General features: G+C 38.9%; 1 protein-coding gene across 1 annotated transcript in view; it reads right to left on the bottom strand.

Moving 5' to 3' along the window:
- Nucleotides 1-398: 398 nt before the first annotated feature.
- Nucleotides 399-24,294, bottom strand: part of LOC119723581 — a 29,280-nt gene continuing 5,384 nt past the window's right edge. The window contains exon 2 of the mRNA XM_038194307.1: nucleotides 399-1,024. The gene's annotated coding sequence lies outside the window, so the exon portion shown is untranslated. The remainder of the gene's footprint in view (nucleotides 1,025-24,294) is intronic.

The following is a 24,294-nucleotide window of genomic DNA, read 5'->3' as shown; positions in this document are numbered from 1 at the left end:
TTTGAAGTGCGAAATATCACGCCATGAGAAATCATCCTTAACGCAAGACGTTATTTTTTGTTTATTGTAAAGGGAAGTCATTTTTTGAAAATTTAGATTTAACAATCAGTAGTCTACAAAATGTGTATTCAAGCCTAAATTAGTAAGAATCAAGTGATTTAACACTTCAGTATTACGTGGTGAGTCAGAATGATCTGGACCCAAGTTCACGATTTTTTTGGTGGCAAATAGAGAACCGGTTTACTGAGAAAAATACTGAATGTTTCATATGAGTAGTCACCACGACTAGTGTTTTTAAGCGTGTGTTCTTTGCTAGCGCTTTTCTTCAAAAAGGTACAATGGATATACATGAAACGTGCACCAAATATCATGTCCAAAATACCAGCCTATATATGTATCTCATTTGCACTTGTTTTGATAATTGCTACATATTTATAATATTTTCTTTAATTTGGGTCCAGATCATTCTGATTCACCCTGTATATCCAATAACGTGTAGGCGATTTTGAGAGATTTTTGTTTCCTAATTATTATTTTGAACATCGAAAGTTATATGGTCACGTCCTTGCATGTAAATTAACTACCTTGTTGATAGGATTGGTAAAATTAAGACTACAACAAATATGCCTTCGGCATGCAATGAACTTATCAAGAAAGGAATGTTGTTTATGACAGAACGAAGAACATTTGTGGTTTCAAATCCTTATTAGAATTCGTGATTACTAAAATAATAATTAACTGAAACAGGATACGACTAATAACCATTACAATCTGGGTAAATATAGGCTCATTGTCATCAACAAGTATCCTCTGTTGTGTATTGAATCAAAACGTGATGGGTGTTTTTGTTTACTTGAAATTGTTTTGTCCTATCCAAACATAAATACCAAAAATTCATAACCGCTCGAGGCATTTGTTTAAGTGGGTGTCTCCAGATGAAGCGCGTATGACCTTTTTCTCTTGTGTAAAAAATACGGCTGCAATGTCGTCACAGTTACGTCAAAGCGTCCCAAAAGTTGGTCTCCTGTACAAATGAAATAAAACGAGAGAGAAAAAAAAAATAAGTCATGATTATAGAAATTCATTTCAAAACAAGTTTCGCCGGTTTTATTTCGCTGCATTATCTGAAGCGGCATTTGAGCGACGCATGTGTTTCTTTTCTTTTTCTTCCCCCTTTTTTTTCTTTTTTAGATCCTCGCTGCTCTTTTCATACAACACTTTGGGGAATAACTCATAACTCTAGACAGTGAAAGACAGACTGTCTGATCTTTTAGAAGCCTTTGATACTTCGTGAAACAAAAACTCTTGTGAACTGTCGTTTTTGAAATGGTACAATCTAAAGCTGTCTTCACACGTACAGACTATGTTTTTCAATGAATAATGTATTCCGTCCTTCACGTCATGTTGAGACATAAGTTCAAACAACGCCCGATTTTGATGGTTTGAAACATATTCCAAGAACCATACCCAAAAGGCAAATGTGTAATTAACGCACCACTACGGATCGTGGCGTCAAAAGGCACCGCTGGTACCCTAAAAGTGTCGATTATTGTGGCCTACGGAACTAGAACATTAACAACGAGAAAACTGAGTGTTTAATTCAGCCTTCCACTGGCCATCTATTACACACTACGGCCCCGAGCCATCAAACTTCCAGTATGTTCACAGATTAGGCCTCAGTATGATTGATTAATAATGAAAATCTCATTTATGCGTAAAATCGTGACGGTTAGAGGGAGTTTGTAAAAGTCCTTTGCAGCGCAATATAATTTTACACTACGTTGGATTGAGGGGAAATTTACCGTCAAAATTTGAATTCCTGGATGAAAGGAGCATGAACAATATGAGAGTAAATTGTCTTATCTACATGGACATCTATTCTACAATTGGTTAATTTGATCACCCCTCATTACAGTCCGTGGTACTTAAAAGTAACATCATTAAAAAAAAAACCCAGGATGTCCCACACACAAAAAACAGTCAAACAAAAATCGGGCATGTTTTCAGAAAAGTGGAGGTAGTATACAAAATCGTGTCTAATGTTTTGCTGAGTAGAACAATTGGTCTTCCAAAAGCTTTTTAGTTGGTTTCATTGGGATGTTTTGTTCAAAAGATACAGCAATCACAATTCGGGACTTAAAAAACCACTTGGGCCTCTTTTTTTTATTTATCAACTTTACAGATCGAGACCGTTAGACTAAGTAACATGTACTTATTGAACAAAGGAAATACATCCTTTGTGTGTTTCTCTAACTGCGCTTTCTCTTTTTCAAGGAAAGTGGCTCACGACGATTTTGAGTTCTATGACTTGAGTTCGATGAAGCATAGCGTTTGATCCAATGCATCGACTTGAATGAACTAAAGTTTGTATGGTAGATTGGTTATCTGACTTCAAGAGGTAATTTGAAAATATTCCCAAACCCACATGCAATATACCTTTATTAATTGGTTTTTGACGGTTAGGTACAAACTATTTCTTCGCGTGTTTAGGTTAAAAAAAAAACTGGTCTTCAGAAACCTTTCCGAGATGCTACTCAAAAGTTGTTAGTGAATTGGAAACAAAGGTGGTCTGTTTTCACATGTGTTTTCGACAGAGCAATTAAAACAATAGCATTTGCATTGGAAATTTGAAAACAAAATACATCCAATATTTTTCGCAAAATTTGGTGTTCTTGATCATATGTTCTACGGGTAAATGTGCTGTGTCCGCCTTAGGCGGAATATTGGATATGGCGTGGGAAACTGGAAAGGGGGGGGGGGGTTGAAAATTGAAACGTTAAGCAATCAAGATTCATTATTGCAATCACTGGATTAAGACGAATAAAAGGCTAAATTCATCAGTGTAAGATACAGAAGCATTCTGGTAACCTGAAGTCCTTAAATTCCCAATTCCTTTACACGATCAACAAAGTACGACATTAACGCAAACACGTCAGTGCAGATATTTCACAAACATAAAGCAGCAGTTTTGTTTGAAATTGTTACCAAAACACAAACAGTGGCAGATCCTGAGGCCGACAAACTTCAGTTCTATACCAACAATAAAGTGTCACAGTTCCACAAAAGATTTTTTTGAGACGTTATCAAAATACCAGTGCAGGTCCTGACGTCAAGAAACTTCTGTACGAACAATGAAGTACTACATTTCCAAAAATAGGCCTAGAGCGCAAAGTTGTTACCACATAATACTTTCGGAAATTATTGTTATGAGAAACTACAGTGGTAGGTCCAGATAAACAAACACATTTAATTTCAAGTCAGCTCCGGAAATATATTTCGCCTACCTACAGCGCGTCCCAAAATACCCGTGACATTTTTTTTTTGCGAGGCGCTGGCATCGCCGCGGAAACATGTACCGCCATTGTTGTTACATCATTTTAAAGCTTGGAATCTTAACTGTATCCCTGGTAAGTTTTGGTTTGATTTTTAAAATGGCATTGAAATGCTTCAAATAAAGGCATGTAAAAAAACAAACCCGACCGACCGATTGCAAGGAAAATCAATCATGCACATTTCTTTTTCTAATGTGGAAATGCTTCATCATGATGTGACGATCTTGTTGCCTTTTACTTTCTGTGTTTCCTATTCTTTTCGATCCACGTTGACTGTTGACTAAATGAATTCACAATATTGTTCTTCGTTTCAAGTTCAAGTTTGAAATTCACGTATGTACCTATTCAAAAAGCGCGCTCAAAGTGTGGCTCAAGTTTGCATCTGATGTACCGCAACATAGACTTTCCTTGACATCGGTTGAGTGTTTTATTGGAACACGAATATTTTTAAACTCTGTTAAAGATCAAACTAAAACTCGCCAGGGATAAAGTTCAGATTCCAAGCTTTAACATTGTATAAAACTGGCGGTATGTGTTTCGGCGCCGACGCCAGAGGCTCGCAAAAAAAGAAAGAAAAATAATGCGGGTGTTTTGGGACGCGCTGTACACCAGCCGGATGAATAAGGATGCAAGTATTTGCAACTTCGTTATAGATTGACACATCAAAAAAGTGCACCATATTTGGAAAAGCACCACTGTATGTTTTGGCTTGACTAAACAAATAAGGGAACAATATCAATACGGTATTGTGGACTTTTGAACGGATAATATATTTCTGGTGCCCCTCTGTCCGACTGGCAAGACCAAAATCAACCATGAAAGTCAACGGTTTTGGAGTAGAGGGAATTGCTGGTAAGCATGGGAAATAATGTCAGTCCCACGGTTCATGCCTCCCTGGGGTTTGATGGAGAGGCGAAGTATCTGTGTATCCCACTGCATTTAATGAGGTGTATCAAGGCTATACGAGGCGATCAGTGAGCTATTTTCTAGGCGCGGTGATTAAACCTGCAGTGAAAGGCTCTCTGTCCTTACAGGCCACCGAACCGCCGCCTCGACATTGCCCATGCAGTGCTGGACTTGTCCCGTGCTGAAGTTACCTCCAGGGCAAAATGTGCGCGAATGAATAGATTTCCAAACCTTTTTTTTAAACAAAAATACTGACGCTAGTTTTACAGTGCACATTTTCATAGGGGAGTGTGGCCTAGTGGTTAGGGTTCGTAACGCATGATTAGAGGGTCAGGGGTTCGAATACAGCTGCGGTCATATGCTGTGTCCTTGGGCAAGCCACTACATCCAAATTACTTGCCTCTCTCCACGCAGGAGTATAAATGGGTACCGGTATTAGCTAGAGAGTAACCTGCGATGGACTGACATCCTATCCATTGGCTCGTGACAGACTTTACTTTTTATAGGCAAATCGCAGAACTTGCGCATAAATAAAGTGGACCACTGTCCGCAGCCCATACTAGCTTCACCAACATATGAAAACTCAAACTTAAAAACAAATATTGAGCTTGAACCTTTTCAGACATTCTTGTGCCGCTCCCACAAATTATCGCCAATGAACCGCGCCAAGCTAGCGTGCATTTTCCCAAGCGCATGCGTATGTGCTACATGCGTCAATCGATCAAACGACAAACCCAGCACGGCTCGTCTTCTGTTATGTCCACCGCACCTAACAACCACTAATTGCCTACTAGTGATGCGTCGTCACGGGTCGGAATCCAGACTCAACACTGGCACCGTTTGCTCTCTGTGTAAATGCACACCAAACTGTTTGATTATCGGTAAATATGATACCTGATTGTCGCTGCGCGCTTTGCTAATAACGTGTCAACGCACGGTTCAGTAGCTGCACTTCCACGCAAACATAGCCTCAGATATATCGCTTCCTCGTAAAGCATCGCACATTCATGACGGTCGACAAGACATCGGATATTAGTGGTCTCAGAAATGTGATACGGTAACAGTGCAATCCAAACAATTCTTGGATGGTGTAGCATATTCAGCTTGTTGTGTGACAACTTTTTAAGATTCATTCAGTGATAATTTCTCGTTTTAAACTGAACGGAAGCACTTATTGCAATATTGAGAGGTCCAGTTAATACCAGTTTTTGTGAAAGAGTTTGGTTGCGTCATTGATACGGGTATGAACGACACAAAAAGGCGTTAGCAGCACACGAGCATCTGCTGGGTTGCCGTTCGGAACGCCTATGTCTGACTGGCGTTTCTTGTAACGCACGGGAAGGCTGAAAGGGGAAAAGGTTCCCTTTTCTCACGCACTCAAAAATGTTAAATATTGATGAATTTTGTAGGAGGTTTTATATTATTTTGTCATAATCAATAGAGGGAGATTATCTCGTTAAACACATGGAGTTTTTAGTGTTTTAAAAAAAGGTTCCTTGTTGAGACAATTGTGCTGGATTCTTTAAAACGGCACTTAAAGTTGGTGTATATGTGCTTTTTGGCTGTGACACCTTGAAAAATAGATTTTTCAAATTGAATTGTTAATTTTCTAGCATGAAACATCGCACGAGAAAAATCGGCCCACGACAAGTAAGCAATTAATTAAACTCAACGTTTGTGTTAAAAGCGGGAAGCCCCAAACTGGAGCACGCCATCTAAAACCACATTTTAAAACCGTATAAAGGCCTACAAAAACAAGCAAATGTTACAGGACATTATTATTCCTTTAAATTTCGTTCGGAAAAGAAAAATCGAAATTTTGAAAATACACAAATGTATCAACTTCAACAAAATATGCGTTTATTAAAACTCGTGCCGTAGGCGTTTAGTTAAACTCGTCAATTAAACCCTGCATTATCGACCCAGAAGAAATGTGTTGGAGTATAACGCCGTTAAGTGCTTCCCACTATTCGACTGCATATCAAAATATGATTTCGGCGCAAGAAAGAGAGTTTTTAACGAAGTTACACATATGTGTCTCTGCAGTAAGCTGCCATAGGAAAGCCTATTAGTTTCCTGATACTTGTTATAAAAATTGAATCATGTGAAATGTATGTAAAAGCTTGTTATAAAATGTTTCATAGTTTCGCCAAATATAAGGTATCGTGCTAGCGTTGACTTTTTCAACTGATTTACTTCAGAAACTTCAAATAGCAAAAACATATCTAAAAATGTGTTCTTAAAGTGTGTCTGTTAAAGACTGGTTTTGTTTTTATATTTCACCGTATAATGCTGCATTTCCGTGACCTGGTTGAAATGTTTTCTTGATTATGAACAAAATCTAATTTGAGTATTATCCCACAATTATCTGCACGATTTTCACCAGGTTTCTTTACAATAGTCCTGGACTTTCACGTTGGCTATTTCGTCTTTATCTTTAAGATTTGTGTGTTTTAATTCACTGCAGCTTTTCAATTAATTATATTATTATTATTATTTACTTGACCTCAACAAGAATTCCAAACAGTGATACAAAACAAAACAAAAATTACTCAAAAAGTGGTTGAAAAAGCACAACAAAAGGAACGTGTAAACATGTAATTTAAATGTAAACAAAACAAAACGAAAATCATGAAGTTGAGGGCATGCACTTTAAATGACAGCTAAGCTTCCCTATTGTGAGGTGAACAATAACCAATAAGGCACAACAAATCGCAATGAAAACGATAATGTGGGTCGGAAACCGCAAAAGCGAATCTAATCACTGTTGCTCGGAAGCATGCGGACCCGCACACGACAAACGAACAGGACAATTAAAGAAGGACCCACGTAATGAAATATGTGTTAAATGCAATCCTTGAAACGTACCTCTGTGTTCCATTTAACTTTATTTTTAAACTTCTATTGTAAATATAAGGGCGTTTTGGTGTCTGCCTGCTGTTTATGCTCAAGCAAATTTCCTTATTCATGAGCAAAACTGTGATGTCATTCAAGGCAGAAACTTCAGTTTTACATCTGCTTCAGCATAACAAGCCACCAGAATTTTAGGAGTTTGCTGTGGTTATTTTTCTGTTTTCAGTAGTTCATTGTTGTTTCAGTATTATGACAGTAGAACAATGAGAAAACTGTATGCGCAGATTTGTTTTCAATAGGTTTACAGTTTGAAAAGAAAATCCCTTAATCCAAAGAGTGTGTTCCTAAAGCGATATCTCAGTGACATCGCCCTCAGTGGTCAGGAAAAGCAAGAAACATTTGAAATGTTTAAAAAAGTGCACTTTGCAAACATTTTTACCAAATAGGATGTCTTATAGTTTTTATACATTTCAGAGGAATGGATATTTGCTACAAATATACTCCAGTTTAAAGTTCATTTCATGAATCCTTTAATTTCCTAATAATTGTACACATTATATAAGATACGTGCCAATATTGAAATAAATATACATGTATGGCTTTACGATATAGGACAGACACACAAAGGGAGAACAAACGATCCTTTCAGTCCTCGAGCGTTGGGTCTTTTGTTGAAAACAGTCCTCAATCGTACGGTTATGTGTTTAGTCTATGGGAAAGTGTTATATTACAGGGACAAAGGGAAACACAAAGCATTGTCCTCCGGCGTATAGAACTTCACGACTGTATGTCTACCCCAACCCCCGCCCCAAACATACAAAATAAACAAACAAAAAAGTCTGATGGGCCGAAACAACGGTCATTGTTTACCCATCAGGCACATCTTCGTCATTCGTATACCCAAGCGTTGTCCTGGACTCAGAAATAATATCAAAATAAACAAAAGCCAATTAATATGTCAAATCTGTCCAAAAAAAAAGCAAACTTAACAGCCACTCAGCCGGACACATCCATCTTTTAATTTACAAACATGAATGTTTCCTGCTCTCGCTGAAAATCACTTCACCATACACACGTTCTTTGCGACTCCTACTGACAGCTGATGCGTGTGTGTGTGGTTAAGCGAACTACGAATTTCTTTTTTAAAACAAACACACTTTATTGCGGTAATCTTCCAATACTGCATGTATGCTTGATGGTTTGAGAGTAGATAATAAAATTATAGCTCAATATGGCCATTGAGATAATAGATAAGTCAATGCATTATACACGTACACACAGTGACATCGAAAGGTAGTGCCTCGTGTTTAGATAACATTGTACATGCTTCAGCAGGCTCTTGTGTACAGAATATTATTGTGATTGATGCAATATCGAATTTAACTGTTCGTGTGTTGCATTTCATTTTTATTTTTGCGGATCCCGGGGTAGCCTAAAAACATGTTCCCCCTACCTCACTGATTGACCGACTGACAGACTGACTCACTGTCACTTGTGAATAGACTTGCTTAAGTCCATCTTGGCTCGAAAGCTTGAAAATAGGAATACCCCGTTAAAGGCAATGTGGTTAGCAGACAACTAAATCTGTAAATTCCTGCGCGCGAGCTCATTAATATTTTGTGATTCCACAGGTAATTTTGCGTAAGAAGTCATTGCGGCCTATAATTGGGATAGATTGTAGACATATTTGTGGAGATTAAGAATGTGTGGCTTGTGGCTTCCAACTGGGGGGGGGGGGATTTTGCTCACAAACAAAAACACCTTGTGGGTCTATTTCGCTTAGAGGCCTTTAGACCTGGCCCAGAGATTGGCAACCGTTCTAGAGGTCGTTATCTTTAATTTCCAGTGAAAACCCATTGCTGCCTAGCTCTTGGGCGTCACCAGGTGTTTCTTTTGCTGTCCGACTTTGTGTTTATTTATTAATTACATTTCTTTACCAAGGGTTTGCCCAAACAGTTTAAAACTGGTGTCCATTGGGGGCCTGTATACCATACAAATGACTACACACATGTCCAAATACAATACACAAATATAATTCAATTAAATAAAAGCAAATGGGATTAATGCACAAGCAACTATTTTAAATATTGTAAAACTATAACAACTACATGTACATGTACAGTAGAAACAACATCGCTATCAGGCTTTTACTATAATGTGAATTAAGTGAACACAAAGAATTGTGGGTTTTTTTATGAGCCCATAATTTGGTGGAGTGGAACATGAATGGGCTAAACCACCACATTGTGTAGACCAGATGCATGAAAAGTGAATAGCCACTTTGAATCCACTGAATTTAATTCTGTCCGTTCTGGGATTGGCTTTGCCAGGCTTGCCTTGTCTTGGTTTTCAGGAGAAACGACATGAATTCATGCGATGCGACCAACCACCATCGGTATGAATGGCTCACAATCACAGTACAATGGATCCAACTAAAATGTAATCTTGTCCTCGGAGGATATTACTTAAAACAATCATCGCTTCCGCTCAACCACAAGCTTAATTGATTCCCCTGACAATGAAGACCACAAAGAAAACACTAACGAGAAAAACCAACCAACCATCACGTCCATAACTCGGTTGCTGTCAGCGTTACTTAAGAGCTTCATCAATAGTGATATTATTCAATGGACATTTTGGCGTTTACGAGACGAAGTCAGCCAATGAGGCACTCCATTAGCACTTGACTACAAAAGGCGCCGACGACGTTGCATTACTGTGCCTCTAAAGGGGTAATTAAACCCACAAATTGATGAACAACCAAACAAGGAAGATGGAACGACAAGCGGGCGATGGGCAGCCAGACCCTTGCCTCCATTTAAATAAGGAAGTGTTTAGAAAGATTTGTAGTCATGTGAATCTACGAGCTGCAATTTTCCAAGGCTAAGTTAAAGCAAATACTCGCTTTACTATACCAGATTTAACCTACACTTATCTTTATCCACCCATGAGTACAAAATGGGTACCGGCATTAGCTGGGGAGTAACCTGCAATTTGACTAGCATCCCATCCTGGGGGAATAGAAATGTTTACAGTCGTTTCATGCCAAGGAAACCAGAGATAAACGCCGGCCTGATGGGCCACATTGGCTCGTGACAGATTTTTGGCTTACTGTCTCCATCGTTTTGGAGAGTCGTTTCAGAACGGATTGTATTCTATTTTGGCTAGATGACTGGGTTTACGGAAGTTATTTGAAAGTTAGCAGAAATTTGAGGGGGAAATTCCGGAAAATATTTGGCAATGTTTACTTGATGTTAAGGAGCAGCCCTTTGATATGTGTTCAAATTCATTAAAAAGTCTAGACTCGATCTGATGTCGCTTGCGATGATACAAACAATAGCCGATCGCAAACGATTGATGAAAATTAGCCACACAAAAATACATTTGCGAATTAATTATACAAGTTATACAAGAAAAGGGTGTTTTAGCTTGATATTTCGCTACATCGTCATTAATTGTCTTTCAGGATAAACCTGCCCCGTCTGAAGTAAAGGAGATAACCATTAGTATATGACATCCTGATTTTGCCTAGTGAGCCAGTTTCACGTACGCAATGTTAAACAAACTCTCTGGAGTGTTTGAAATCGTCTCATGTTTGAGGAACATTACAGATTACCAAAGTGACAGGACTCATGTTTGAGCTAGAATAACATGTGACTGTCTCTCACATACAAGATACGTGGAAGACACCACATTGAGAGTTTGCCAAACTCACTTGAAACACTTGTTTGGCGATGATAAAGTAGACACTATGTGTTTAAGTATCATGTACTTCTGTGTTGTGAAGTACATGTATTTGAAATGTAAAACACCTGTGAATGAACGCGTAGTACATGTACATCGACATAATTCAAATCAGTTTATACTATTTTGCTCGAATGTGTTTTATCTCCCCCCCCCCAGTTTATCATGCACTAAACTACATTCTCCAACTAGGCCTACTTGATTATCTTCGATTTGGTTTAATTATGTCTATATAGACCTATATCTAACTATGACAGCGGTGTTATGACAAGGACGGGTGCAATGGCAAATCTAACTAGAAGTAGACTTGTTTCTGTTTTTGGAAATTGTCAAAAGTTATTTTTCCCAGGAAATTAAGAAATTAAGGAAAGTGGGGGACATTCTTTTCGTAATATTAACCGACGTCATCAGCCGCAAAGATTGTTTGTTACATAAAATAAACTTCTACACGAAATTGACCACGTACAGCTTTCGAACAACAGTGTTACTATAGTGATTATGAGATCAAGCCGTCCAAAACGTCTAAAAAGTGCGTAAATTGTATGAAAACCGTCTATTGGCCTGTAGTTTCGATTTAGCAAGAGGAAAAAACAGACACCCTACCGGGACCAACTGCGGTGAAGCAAAATCGGGATGCATTCGTTGTGTTATTAACGATCTATATTTAAAGGAACATTGGCATCATCTATAATTCGAGACAATAAAATTGACGTTAAGTATGTGGGGGAAATTTCAACCGAAACAACACACGTTATTTTCGAGTCTGTCTCTGTGTACATAAATATAAGGCAATATTCATTTGTAAAGCGCAAATTCCGTAACATATGTCAACGTGCGCTTAAGTAAATAACATTATTAAGTTCTTAACTCGATGCACCCAAAAGTAAATTATGAAAAAAGATACAGTTAAAATGCACAGGAATAAAATAAATAAATCATCGAAAGAAATCAAAAATAAAAGAGTAGTAAAAATTAATCATTGACATTTGTCAAAATAGAGATCTATTTCAGGATTAAATGTTAAAATAGCACGCATACGTTTAATACAAACGGTTTGTATCATTCGTCAAGTCGGAGGAAATATGTCGAAAAGGGGCTACATCGGCACCGTGGTGAACGTTTCGACGCGGTTCGTTTGGTTTAACAAATCTCTGTGGAGTGGCCGTGAAAAGTGTGCCATTGGTCTCAGTAGAGAGTTCTATACATCCTGTCAATGAGATTAAAATTTGACAACGGTCTGTACATTTGGGAACGCCTTCTCCGAGATTTAAAATTCATTAAAAAGATTCTGTTTAGTCTCTGGGCAAGTCCTTAAAAAGATTGCCGTTTTTATAAAAAAAAAATCCCAAAAATCCTTAGATAACCACATCAAATTAGCCTAAAAAAAACACGGAATATTTTGCCCCAGAGGCATGGATAGTTCTCAATACCGATGACCCTGCTGACGATCCACGTCGGTAATTTCAAAATAAATTGGGATTGAATTATTTCATGCATCCGTTAACCTAATTTCAAATTAAAGGCCAAAGTGTGTATTTCACATCACCATCTTTTTTTTCTTTTCTTTTCAAACTTTTATTGGTGATTATTTTCAGTGTTTGTTTAGTTCATTGAAAGGGTCGTCTTTTATGGGTTCTGTTCCTATAATAACTCCCAAAAAGGGGGAGTTGGAGGTTCTTAGTAATACTGTTTTTCTCCAACGGGAAGCGGCTTTGGCGGAGCGGAACCTTTCGTTTTATTGGGGATTATGATGATACGTCCTACTGGCGGAGATCGATAAATCTTCGCGGTCGTGCCCCGGGCGTATTATCTTTCACTGCGTGAAATTTCGAGTAAGCCTTCCAATGACGGAGGGTAATTTTTGATGCAAAAAATACATGCAGTATGCATGAAATATTATTAATGATCAGAGAATCCTTTCAGTGCCCGCTTCCAACGCCCCAAATTTGAGTCAGTATCTTCGTCCGCCGCACCTAAATGGACTTCAGTGTTTATTGTCTATGCCGTGCATCTAAATTAACGACAAGTTGCCGTGCACTTAGCTTAAATAAGCACTAGACTCCTTTTTGAGGATGTCGTTTCTGCCGTCTGCTATTCAACGAAGTAATTCTTCTATCCTGTTCGGCTTGGTTTACCTTCTTGTTTAATATCATCTCTATAACCTTACTTCTTCTGTTCGTTTCCTTGATGATTATTGTTTTTGCAATTATGGTATTGGGTTGTGCAATACTAAACTGAAGAGATGCGAATGAACTTGTTTTGACTAACAAAACAACGGAGCGCAGCATTCTACTCAATGGATTCCGAATGGCTATTTACTGGAAGTCTTTTAATGCATCGGGTTTGCACAATGGATTAAGCCCAATTATTGGTGTTAAAGGGTCAGCCCATATTCATAAATACCTAAGACAGTTTACCCATTCCCATTGGTCGGGAGCCCGTCACGTGGCAGGTCTTAACGGATGATTAAGACCAGCATGTGTTTGCACACAAATCAAATTAAAGCTGTTTAATTTTTTTGGGTTGGCCTATGACTTTTGGGACTTTATGATCACCCTAAAAGTAGTCCTGAAGCCCATCGGCATTTTGAAAAATAATGCGTACGCTCCATTGCAAAATTGAGCAACTGTAGGGCCCAATTTCATACGAATTTCACAGAAATACTAGCTCGCAGTCTAGTTCACGGCTTCCGCCGTTCTTTGTTTACAAACCCTCCAGTTCATAGCCCATAAAATGCTCTAATAGCCAAGAAATGAGGGCATTTGTGCCGGCATTGGCAATTTCGGGCTATTTACTGGTCTGTAACCTCAAGACAGATAGAAACAGAACACTTAGCTGGCCCTCTAGGACCACCCAGAATAATGTTTCCCGCCTATCATGTGATATCCTGTACAAAACCGATTGCCTGGAAAACGGGAATGAAACAGAAACTATGAACGTCGTTCGTAGTCAACCGAGTAGTTTTCCTTCAAATCTCATGACGCATGCTAATAGCGCACGCCTTTACCAGCCAAATAAAATGCCCGGGGATTAAAATAAGCAATTTTGCTTTCCCATCTTGCGGAAATTGTGGTAACAAGCGATCTTTACACGCACACCCCGCGCGAGAGCAAAAACGGTAGCGGTCGACATTGTCACCAAAGCACATTAAAGTGATGGGTTAGCCCCTGGGGTAGTCATTCAATCGGACGGCAGAACGTCCTGGAATGACACTTAGGGAGGAAACCAATTCGAGGGCGATACTTCAGTCCCGACACACGCGACATGAAAAAAAATCGATGTGACTGGAATACACATATTTACTCAATTGTCAAAGCGCAGACTTTGGCATCCGTTGAGAAACACGTCAACGGCGTTGGTTTTGAGTTAACAAGTTTCGAGTTAACAAGTAATGGTAGTTTGCAAAATGCACAGTCGGTTGTGCATGGCTCTTCTGTAAATGGGTGATCATAATGCCTCAGAATTGATACCTTCGAGCAAATTAAAGTATTCATTTTGTTCAAAGACACCGCATTGCTGCTCGTTTAAGGACGATTTTGATAGTTGCACATTCCGCCTCTAACTGCCCCAAAAGAGGCGCGTGTGGCTTGAATGGCAACTAAGATTCCGTCAGACTTTCAGCGGGATAAGAAAAGGCTGAAGGGAACAGAACATTTGAATATTATGCAGTTTGAATTGTTGATGGCACTGCTGGCCTCCTACGTGACTTAAATCAATGATATGTGCAATAAATGCTCCATTAATCAGTTGTCTGTGTCAGACCTGCGCGCCCCTTTCATTGGACACGCGTACGGCAGTCGATATTTAGTTCATTCTGTCAAAATGACAGAAAGGCCTCACTTTTGCCAGTTCCTGAGGGTAGCCTAGTGTTCCCTTTGTACTATCTTACCGGCAAAAACAGTAAGACCGATGCACGGGCTGAATATCGGCCCATTGTGTCGACCACATGCGCGTAAAGACTTCCAGTGAACAGCCATTCTGCATCAACTGAATACCATTTTGTGCGCTCTGAGTCAAGCTTTCCTATCTTGCCTTGTCTTGTTTTATCGCAGTTTACAAAACGGACAGCTAAAGCCAAGAGACAAAGCAACTTAAGTGCTGTAATAACTGAAGTCGTATACTCTTTAATAGTGAAGTCATCTAACACTAGAAGAGTCTTAAAATTTAGCGCATTAATGTTGACGATTTGTCTGCGACAACATGTTCTCAAACGTACACGAGTGGACCATATCAAATTGAAAGCGAGGTAAATTCTTCAATTTTGGTTCTTGCGAGTTGAAATTAAAGCAACGAAATTATAGTTAATAACAAATTAATACCAGTCTGCTCTGATGAATAATTTAAAGATTTTGATAACGACATAACCTAATGTTTTAAGCCACGATAAACAGAAATGAAAGTGAGGCATGGAACGCACGCCAATCATAGTCTGGCACCTTCCCATTCAACAGTTTACAGTAAAAATAGATGCAGGGAACACGATCGAAAATGGCTACCTTGTGAATAAGGTCTATACAGGGTGAGTTAAAAAAGGAAACCCACATAGCAACCCCTATTTGTAAAATAAGTTCTGCATGTAGCGCGTTCAAGACCTATGATATGAAAGTCAACATTCTGGAACCATAATTTTCGTAGAGTCATAAAGGGGCTAATCCGCGAAATGTCATGCCAATGCCCCCATCTCCGCTTTCTAATTTGTTCCAGGGTCGGAACAAAAATAGCGGCGGAATTTCAATTTGTGATGACACTCACTATTTGAAATTGTGACAGCGGCGACCGTTATCATGCAAGGTCATACTTAAAATTTGTATCAGGTCAAAGAATCGGAGATTAACAATTTAACTACAATGTCAGATTGTGATATCTCAGGTATAAGATCTGTATGTTCTTCCGTAAGAATCGATAGCAATCAATTTTTTTCATACGGGCAACTGTGAAAAATACCCTTCAAATTGACAAGACAATCACTAGAGTGAATTAAACACATACAGTGAGATTGTAAACTACAGACTAGTCTAGTGGTGTCTCAAGGCCAGTGTTGCAGAGTGAATTATTTTCGCACCGTTGATTTTGAAATGAGAAAATAAAACAGTTAGTTTAACCCCCAGCTGTCATGGATGATGATTTCAGGCGATACACCGAAGCTTTTAGTTAGAAAGATTAAATAACTGACGCGATCGAAAACAGAGTTCATAAAACTCGCAATTCTGTTAAAGGACTGTTTCTTGTAAAACTTTTTGAGCACTAAACCTTTTGAAATGAAGTTGTGAAAGTGAGGACTCTCCACAATCAGTGAATAATTTTACACAAATCTGTCCTGTGACTTTTGAAAAGCTTTGTTATATCGTGTTGTAGATACTGTAATTCGACTGGACGAAAATGGTCACGTTGCGAGTTGAACAATAAGCAATAAATATTCTTATTTTGATAATTGACATCTTTGCATGACTGCTTGAATACGATTTGAAACTTTGCATGACGGTAGTGTGAACTAGTATGGGTTGGCGGTAACACCACGTCGAAGAATCTCTTTTGATATGTGATTTTATTTGAATGTATTTTTTTACAGATATCATTTCTAAAGCATGAACCGCTCAAAATTGTGGTCATTACATGAAGTATTGGATAGCGTAAGCCAGGGGCAATGGGTGTAAAATGACGCCACTGTGGGCAAGTCCAGTCTCTCCATGCGCGAAAAATTTAATCGCATTAAATTATGGCGCGCCTAACGATTCAATAAACTCTCGAATAAGCATTAAGCTGGAATGGTTTATATTAAAACTACCGGATACGTATATTACCCCGCAGTAGTAGTGTTCATTGCGTGCACGACCAATTGCGTATACAGTATACATGACTTGCGTGCATAGGCTTTTGTGCTATTGGCGATAATTCCTCATGCTAGAGGAAAAGTATTTGCTATTTACAAACATTTTATAAGACCAAGTGGAATAAAGTAAAATGTTAGTTATTATTCAATTCAATGGATTTCCATTGAACGCAACCATTTTGACTGCATAAACGCTCTCTTTTAACGCGTCTATATAACGTCCGCATATTTTCCACATTGACGTCAAGACAATAACTTGTTGTTGGGCTTTTGTTAACATCGTGATGTAGACGCATTACACAAGATATCGTTTTAGTAACATTTCGTCTAAATGGAATTGCGTTCCCGATCCCTCTCGTAATTGACGACATGTCGTATCATTCGCAATTATAACTTCTCACGGAGAAAATCAGACGAATTAATCCTTTATCATGAAAGGTTTGCAAAAACACCATATGCGAATCATTTCTCAACTAAGAGAATGGTTCTGAAAGGAATCAGAGGTATAAACTCGACGTTCCGGTCAGTATGTTCTGACCGTCTTCAGGAGAACGTCAAGTTTATACCTCTGGTTCTTTTCAAAACCATTCTCTTAGTTGAGAAATTATTCGCACATGGTGTTTCCGCAAACCTTTTATTATTTAGAATTAATCCTCGTTTGCAACATTTCTATACGAATATTTTCTACCACTTTGGGATTACCGTGGTACTGCATGTTAATAACTAGTCCGAGTAACTAGGACTCTACGAATCGCCTTTTTTAACATTTGGCATTGGCGGCCTCCAGGAAAACGGGGATCGGTTTCCCAACTGAAGGTGAAATTTCTCTTTTCTTCCCAAAGGTATGTGAACCTAACCACCACAATTTATATTCTCAATTCCCACTGAAGCCTACAGGGCGCATCAGTCAGTTTGAGGACTGTTTGGGGGTGAAATCTGACGTTTTTGATTGAGGTTATGATGAAAATGATTGGAATTTGATTAATGGTACTCGCGATAGAGATATGATCCTAGGACCCATCTATTGCCCGACCATGTCTAAATGTTAAAAAAAAGCGATTCGTAGAGTCCTAGTTACTCGGAGTAGTTAATAACAGGATTAACTGACAGATGATTGGGTCTAGTATGTTCCATATTGTAGAACTAAGACGATACTTTAAACGGCAAATGACGTCAATGGTTTTTTTGTGTTGGCTGATTGCCTAGTTTAAAATTAATTGCCTTTTTCTAAATATCTATTTAAGTGACTTTGCATCGCGTTATCAATGGCCATATTTTTCAGCGTTTATGTTTGTGCCTTTACAGACCCTTCGCATGTCTTTCTAAATGGGAATCTTTCATCACAAGGCCGGAAGGCCACTCAGTGTGGGGTCTATCCGATGTTCCCCAATACCTATGTTCCCCAATACCCATGTTCCCCAATACCTATGCCTATATTCCCCAAAATCCTTAGGGTTAGGGTAAGGGTTAAGGTTGGGGAACAATGGTATTGGGGAGCATAGGTATGCACCCACTCAAGGTGCGGGCTACAATGGAAAGTATAGAGCAACAAATACAGGGAGAAAAATTGTCGATTCACATTGCTTCTGAACAGTGATAGATTATAATTTGGTGGCAAACAGGATTCAGGTACGGAGTTCCAAAGTGCAGCAGTTCGAGGAAAAAAGCTGGAAGTATATCTCACAGTATAATGACCTTTGGAACGGGGTCCGCTCATAAGTCCGACGCCTCATGGGTCCGACGCCTCATGAGTCCGACAAAATGGCATCCACTAACCAAATAAAGGCCCATAAGTCCGACGCCTCATAGGTCCGACGCCTCATAAGTCCGACGCTTCATAGGTCCGACGCCTCAAAGCTCCGACGCCTCGTACGTCCGACAAATTAAACGCGTCGTTTTTCCGTTGTCGGACTTGTGAGGCGTCGGACATATGAGGCGGAATAAATAAATGTTATGCCTCATAAGTCCGACGCCTCATAAGTCCGACATTTCGGACTTATGAGGCGTCGGACCTATGAGGCGTCGGACTTATGATACGGCCCCTTTGGAACAGATACAGTGAAGGGATGAGAGGAGTTTGCAAAACGTGTGCTGCGAGTGAAGGTGTGAACAGAAGGGACAACATGTGAGAGACCTTCTGAGCACGTACCATGATAATATCCATAGTACAGGCTATGAGAAACAACAGAACGTCTAACAGAAATAGGTTCTACACCCTGCTACACCCTGAAGAAGAACAAGTGTCCGAACATTTGGAAAAGCAATCACTGGTGAGCACTACTTTAATTTATATTGTCTTTTACTAGGTTCTAGAGATGATGCCAGGTCCAGTCCTACCAAATAATTAGCCCGCTGTTGGAATTTCTGTCAAGAAGGGACAAGTATAGCAGACCGGAGCATCATCTCGTTTGAGCCAAATGTGAGTTTCCTACTCTTGTTCCGCAGGAGTACGCACGAGTAGTCTTGTGCATTGGTAATCATTGATAACATCTTTTAAAATCAACCAAAACACACCGAAAATGGTGGCTGCTTATTGCAAAGCGTCCATTAATTAATTTCTCGGATCACAAGAAAACAGTATTGAGGGGATCTGGAAATTTCCTAGTCAGGTAACCTTTGAACTTTATTTGCATATGGCATTTTGACCCACACGGGTTGAATTACAAAAAGTTTTCTCTCGACGACACTCCCGTCGGCCGGAACCGGCCGGAAGTGGCTTACATTGTATACATTTGTATACATTTTGTATACACTGCCCTTGCAAACTGAAGTCGCGTTTGTACGGAGACGCCTAGATCCCACGCTTGACATGCAGCTCGGAAACAAGGCCTGTTTGCTGTTATGGCTCCTTGTGGAATAACATAGAGCTATCTGATGTTTCTCGTACTTTGTGTACCAACTGTAAGACGTCAGGGTAAGATCAAACTAGAAAGTTAATTCATGTGTTTATTGTAAACTCATACTAAAAGTCTTGCTTTCTGTTGTATAAATTATAGCCTTTCAACGTGTGAAATGTACACGCTGAGGAAAACTCAATATAGTATTTTTCTGTTTCTTTTTTTTTTTTTTTTTGGTTTACTTGCGATTGTAAGTTTTGCCTCATTCTTGATATCTTGGTAATAAATCATCAACTAATTTAGAGCAAATCAAGGAGAAGTGTCCCTTTCAATTATTGCCGTGTTAAATGGAGCCTCTCATCCTGCTGGTGGACGGATCTCCTCCCTGTGCCTAATACAGCAGGACCGAGCACAACAGCATCATTGCCTATGTTGTAAATGAAACAGGGAAATGGTGCCACTTAATATTAAGACCTCTTCTATACAGATCGTCGTGTTAAAATATAGACATACGCGGACAGCGCAAATGTGACCTCGATTTTCGCGAGGCAAAACATGGCCAGGTCTTGCAGAGGCATGGCTCATCTTTGTTCCGCTATTGAGGCAGAAGCAATGCAATAAGAGGAATTAAATGGACAGTCTGGTAAAAAAAAATCTCACAATTTTAGCTGAGAACTATATAAACTGTTGGGTGTAGGATATTATTTTGTTATCGGTATTCTTAAACTCTTAATTTATATAATAAAAAACGGAGGAACGGACCGCACTCTCGAAAAGCACATTACTGAAGTGACAAACACAACAAACTAAATCCCAAAGAAATAAACGCTGAATATTAAAATAACATTGAAATATTAAAATGTTGATATTGAAGTGGCTTAATATTGAAGTTCATTGAAGTAGCTCATATTCCAGTCTCCACACGGAATTGGGTCAACCCTTTTTTAGATGTAAATCTTAAAATTAATGTGGCCTGACGTTGCGAACTTAGCAAGTTCTTCTTCAGAGGCTAAAACAGAAATGACAGAGGTACATACATTAACATGGGGGTGCACACAAACATGCAGGGCTGAAAGAAGAAACACAAAAGGAGGATTAAGTGGGAAAGGTGTAGAAAGATGCAGGGGAGGGTGGATGAGAGAACAAAGAAACAAAGGGAGATGGCAAACCACAAGGGGTCTGGTGTGAACAGGGGAGGGACCAGAAGTGTCAGATGTGTCAAAAACTTTAAGTCGGTCTCCATGACTACGTTTTTATTTATTAGACTGCTTCACATCAGTACGCGATTTCAACTAATTTGTTGAACAATGGAACCATGGTCATGTGTGTTTTAGTGTGAAATCTTTGCTAGGACTTTTCTTCAAAATGGATATGTTGTACTTGAAACCACCAAATGTGTCCAAAATAACAACTTATAAAATGCGTCATTTGCGCTTGTTTTGATAATTGCTACATATTTTTTTAAATTTTGTCTTTAATTTGGGTCTAGATCATTCTGACTCAACATGTAGTGCCTTTGTTTATCGGGGTTTTTTTTCTGCATCTGCCGTATAGCCCCAAGGGCAGTGACAAAATCTACTCATCAGCCCTAATGACGAGTCTCTGTGGAATCATGCAGGCATATATTTCTGGCCACTCATTGAAGCCCTGACCTTAAATCTTCGTAATTGCTAAAAGAAAATAGGTACAGGCCTCAAAGCGTTGCGATATTAGGTTAGAACTGCGCGCTGAAATTAAATTGGTTCCACTTCAATAGCTGAGTACGGGATAACGTGGACATTCTCAAAACAAGAATTTCAGCATATTTTGAAGTATTGGATTGAATGGTAATCCTCGGCTCTACATAAGGTTTGTTTACTCAATTCTTTCTTTTCAACTTAGGATCACGGTAGGTTTCGTAGGGTACCCTTTTTGCTACCCCAATGAAACAATCGAAAGTCTTTGATTCAACTAGTCGAAACTGCACAAATAAAAATGAATGGAGTACAGGCAATGTACTTTAGTGTAGCCTGTATTACGTGCTATTTTCATTAACTCGAACATTTGTTGGGCAAACTATTTTATATTCTACAAGTTTCTCATTCTAACCTAACCAAAAACTTTAAATTTCCGTGAACCTTTTGCTAAATAAATAATCTGTAGTAGACAAACAGATAAACAAAAGCAAAATTCAGGTTTGCAACGACAACCCTGCAGAATAGAAAAGCAATCCCGCCCCCATAAAAAACAAAACTATTCAATTTCATTCCTTGAAATTATTACTTTCGGCAAATAACTTTCAGGAAAACGACAAAAGTCAGTAACTGATACAAATGATATCGTTCAGGGCTAAAAGTGATTCCTAAAATAATAACACCCAAAACCAAGGCAGGTGTTCCGAAAATATGACCGTTGTGAACATTTAAGAAAAGCTTGCTGGTGTAAAATAATCTGCAGTGAAAACAAAAGACGAATTTTGTTACATATCGGCATTAATGTGAAATCAATTCCTGAATGGATAGGCTCTAAAACTAAAGACGACTCTTGATCGAGAAAAGATGGAATATAATGTAAATAAACACCTAGATACAGTCGTAACACCCGTTCCAACTAAAAGTGTTTATACGGCATTAAGACTCCAGCCCAGTAAAAACAAACTAATACGAAGGATGAAACAACCTGCCGCGTTTGTGCATAAAATAATGACCCGCAAACTATCAAAGGACTTAAAAACCAACGTCAGAATAACAGGCTGGTATTTACGGAAAGCTTCCGACCGTAATTGAAGGTTTTAAGCGACTGCACGCAAGAGCCTTTCTGTTTAGTTACCACGCACTACCGTGTTTTGATACAAAAGATGCATGTTTGTATCGAGGTAACTTTAGCTAAGTTGATTTGTTGGTTGGGAGCAACGCAAACAGGCCGCTAACCATTGCAAAACATAATCTTGGGAAGAGTTATCAACCGAGTAAATACATTACTCCCTTGCCTTTTCGTCGCGAACGCCAGACTTTTTTGAGTTAGGAATTCAAATTTATACTATTAATAGCGATCAATTCACGTCAAATCCCTACAACTTTTGACTGTCGCCAATTTCAATGTTGTTGCTCCTACGTAATTACAACCCAAACAAATGTCTCGCCAGGCCATCGCTTTAAACAGCCGTCGGGTACAGCTCAGCGTTTAATCCGTTAAGTGTTACGCCGCGGGAACATTGAATGTGCTCTTCAATCCGATAAAGTTGTGTTGTGACATGAGAATGCATTGACACATACCCCACATTAGTGTCACACTGAGGAACGCACACCCAATCCACCGCTACGGTTTAAAACTATGCTTAGAAAGCTGAAACTAATTTAACTCTTCTCATCAAACTGACATTTTCCGTAATGAGACAGTGCACTGTTAAACTGGGGATTTATAACGATTTGGGTGAAAATCAAATTGATTTAAAGTAAAACGAAACCCACTGATTCAATTTAGTTGAACTCGAGTACAAAATCGATCTTTTCGATTCAGTGATTTCACTCTGAAGCGTTTTGTCCCTAGTTTAAGCCAAAGGGAGTGAATTTTGTCCCAAACGGATTTAGAACATGGGCGTCGACAGGATTTATTTTTCTAGAGGGGGCAAAGTACATTATTTCCCAAAATCCTTGTACTTCATCTGGAATTTTCTCAATTTATAATTTTTCGAGGGTGGGAGGGGGGACATTTGCCGACCCCACGCCATTCACATCTCTGCGGACGCCCATGTCTTTAAATGTGCATTAAATAAACAGCAATATTTGTTCCTCCTTTTTTTGTTGCTTTTCTAGAGGGAAGGGGGGGGGGTGCCCCCCTCGCGACCCCCATGATTTAGAGAGAGCATGTACTTGTAGAAAAAAAAAATGGTGAAAAGTGAAAGTATCCATATTGACACATTTACACTAAATTACCGGACAAATGTGTCATGGAGGTGAAAACGCCGACAGAATTTTCACGAAAACATGTAAAGGTGTGTAGATTTGGCGTTTCATTTAAAATAGACTGCGTTGTAAGGGGAAATTAGAGGTATATAATTTGCTGGTAGGCCTACATGTAAAAAAGAAAGTGAAGTTTGTAGTCAACACCCTTTTTTCGTTGAAAATATGTCCTCGAAAACAAAACCATGTCATGAAAATCCGTCCATAACTTTTTGAGTTGTCTTGTTAACAGACAAACCAACGCCGGTGAAAACCTTAATTGACATTAAGGTATGCCAAACAAGGGACTTGCAATTTTTTAATATTGAATTAAAACAGTAATAAACAATCTATATCCTCTTAAACCTAACTTATAACACTTGTAGTTTTTATAATTGATACGATCAATGGTGTTTTAAAAATATATCCTTAAAAAAACAATTCTGATAAAAGCCTACCAGCAAGCCCACAAATAAGACAAAATGTACTGTTGTTCGTGTAGCTTAGAAGCTTGGTAAGGTGGATTTATATAATATAGGCCCATGCATACAGCAAACGCATACATGGAATATTTGTTACGCGAAGCAGGTTTGTCATCTAATGATAATCCTCATTTTGAGAATATCTCATTACAATCTTAGAATGTACGGGATCACTTCACCTTGCGAGTTCTTCGCGAGTGCGTTGGTCCATCAAGCATAATTATTAAGTACGTTCCTTGGGATGGGCTCATGATGACATTTTCATGGTCAAAAGCTTGTTATGTCTGAGTTTTTGATTAGTTTGTCAGCGTTTTTAGCAGTAAACAAATACAGACTACAAGGCAAGCCTTATAGAACTGATCCCAGCGCCCAACAAAATTCAACTCGACT

This window comes from Patiria miniata, unplaced genomic scaffold (genome assembly GCF_015706575.1).
Source record: "Patiria miniata isolate m_02_andy unplaced genomic scaffold, ASM1570657v1 HiC_scaffold_1, whole genome shotgun sequence".
Taxonomy (NCBI): domain Eukaryota; kingdom Metazoa; phylum Echinodermata; class Asteroidea; order Valvatida; family Asterinidae; genus Patiria; species Patiria miniata.
Note: the sequence above shows the minus strand (reverse complement) of the source record. Positions and strands in the feature narration are given on the sequence as shown.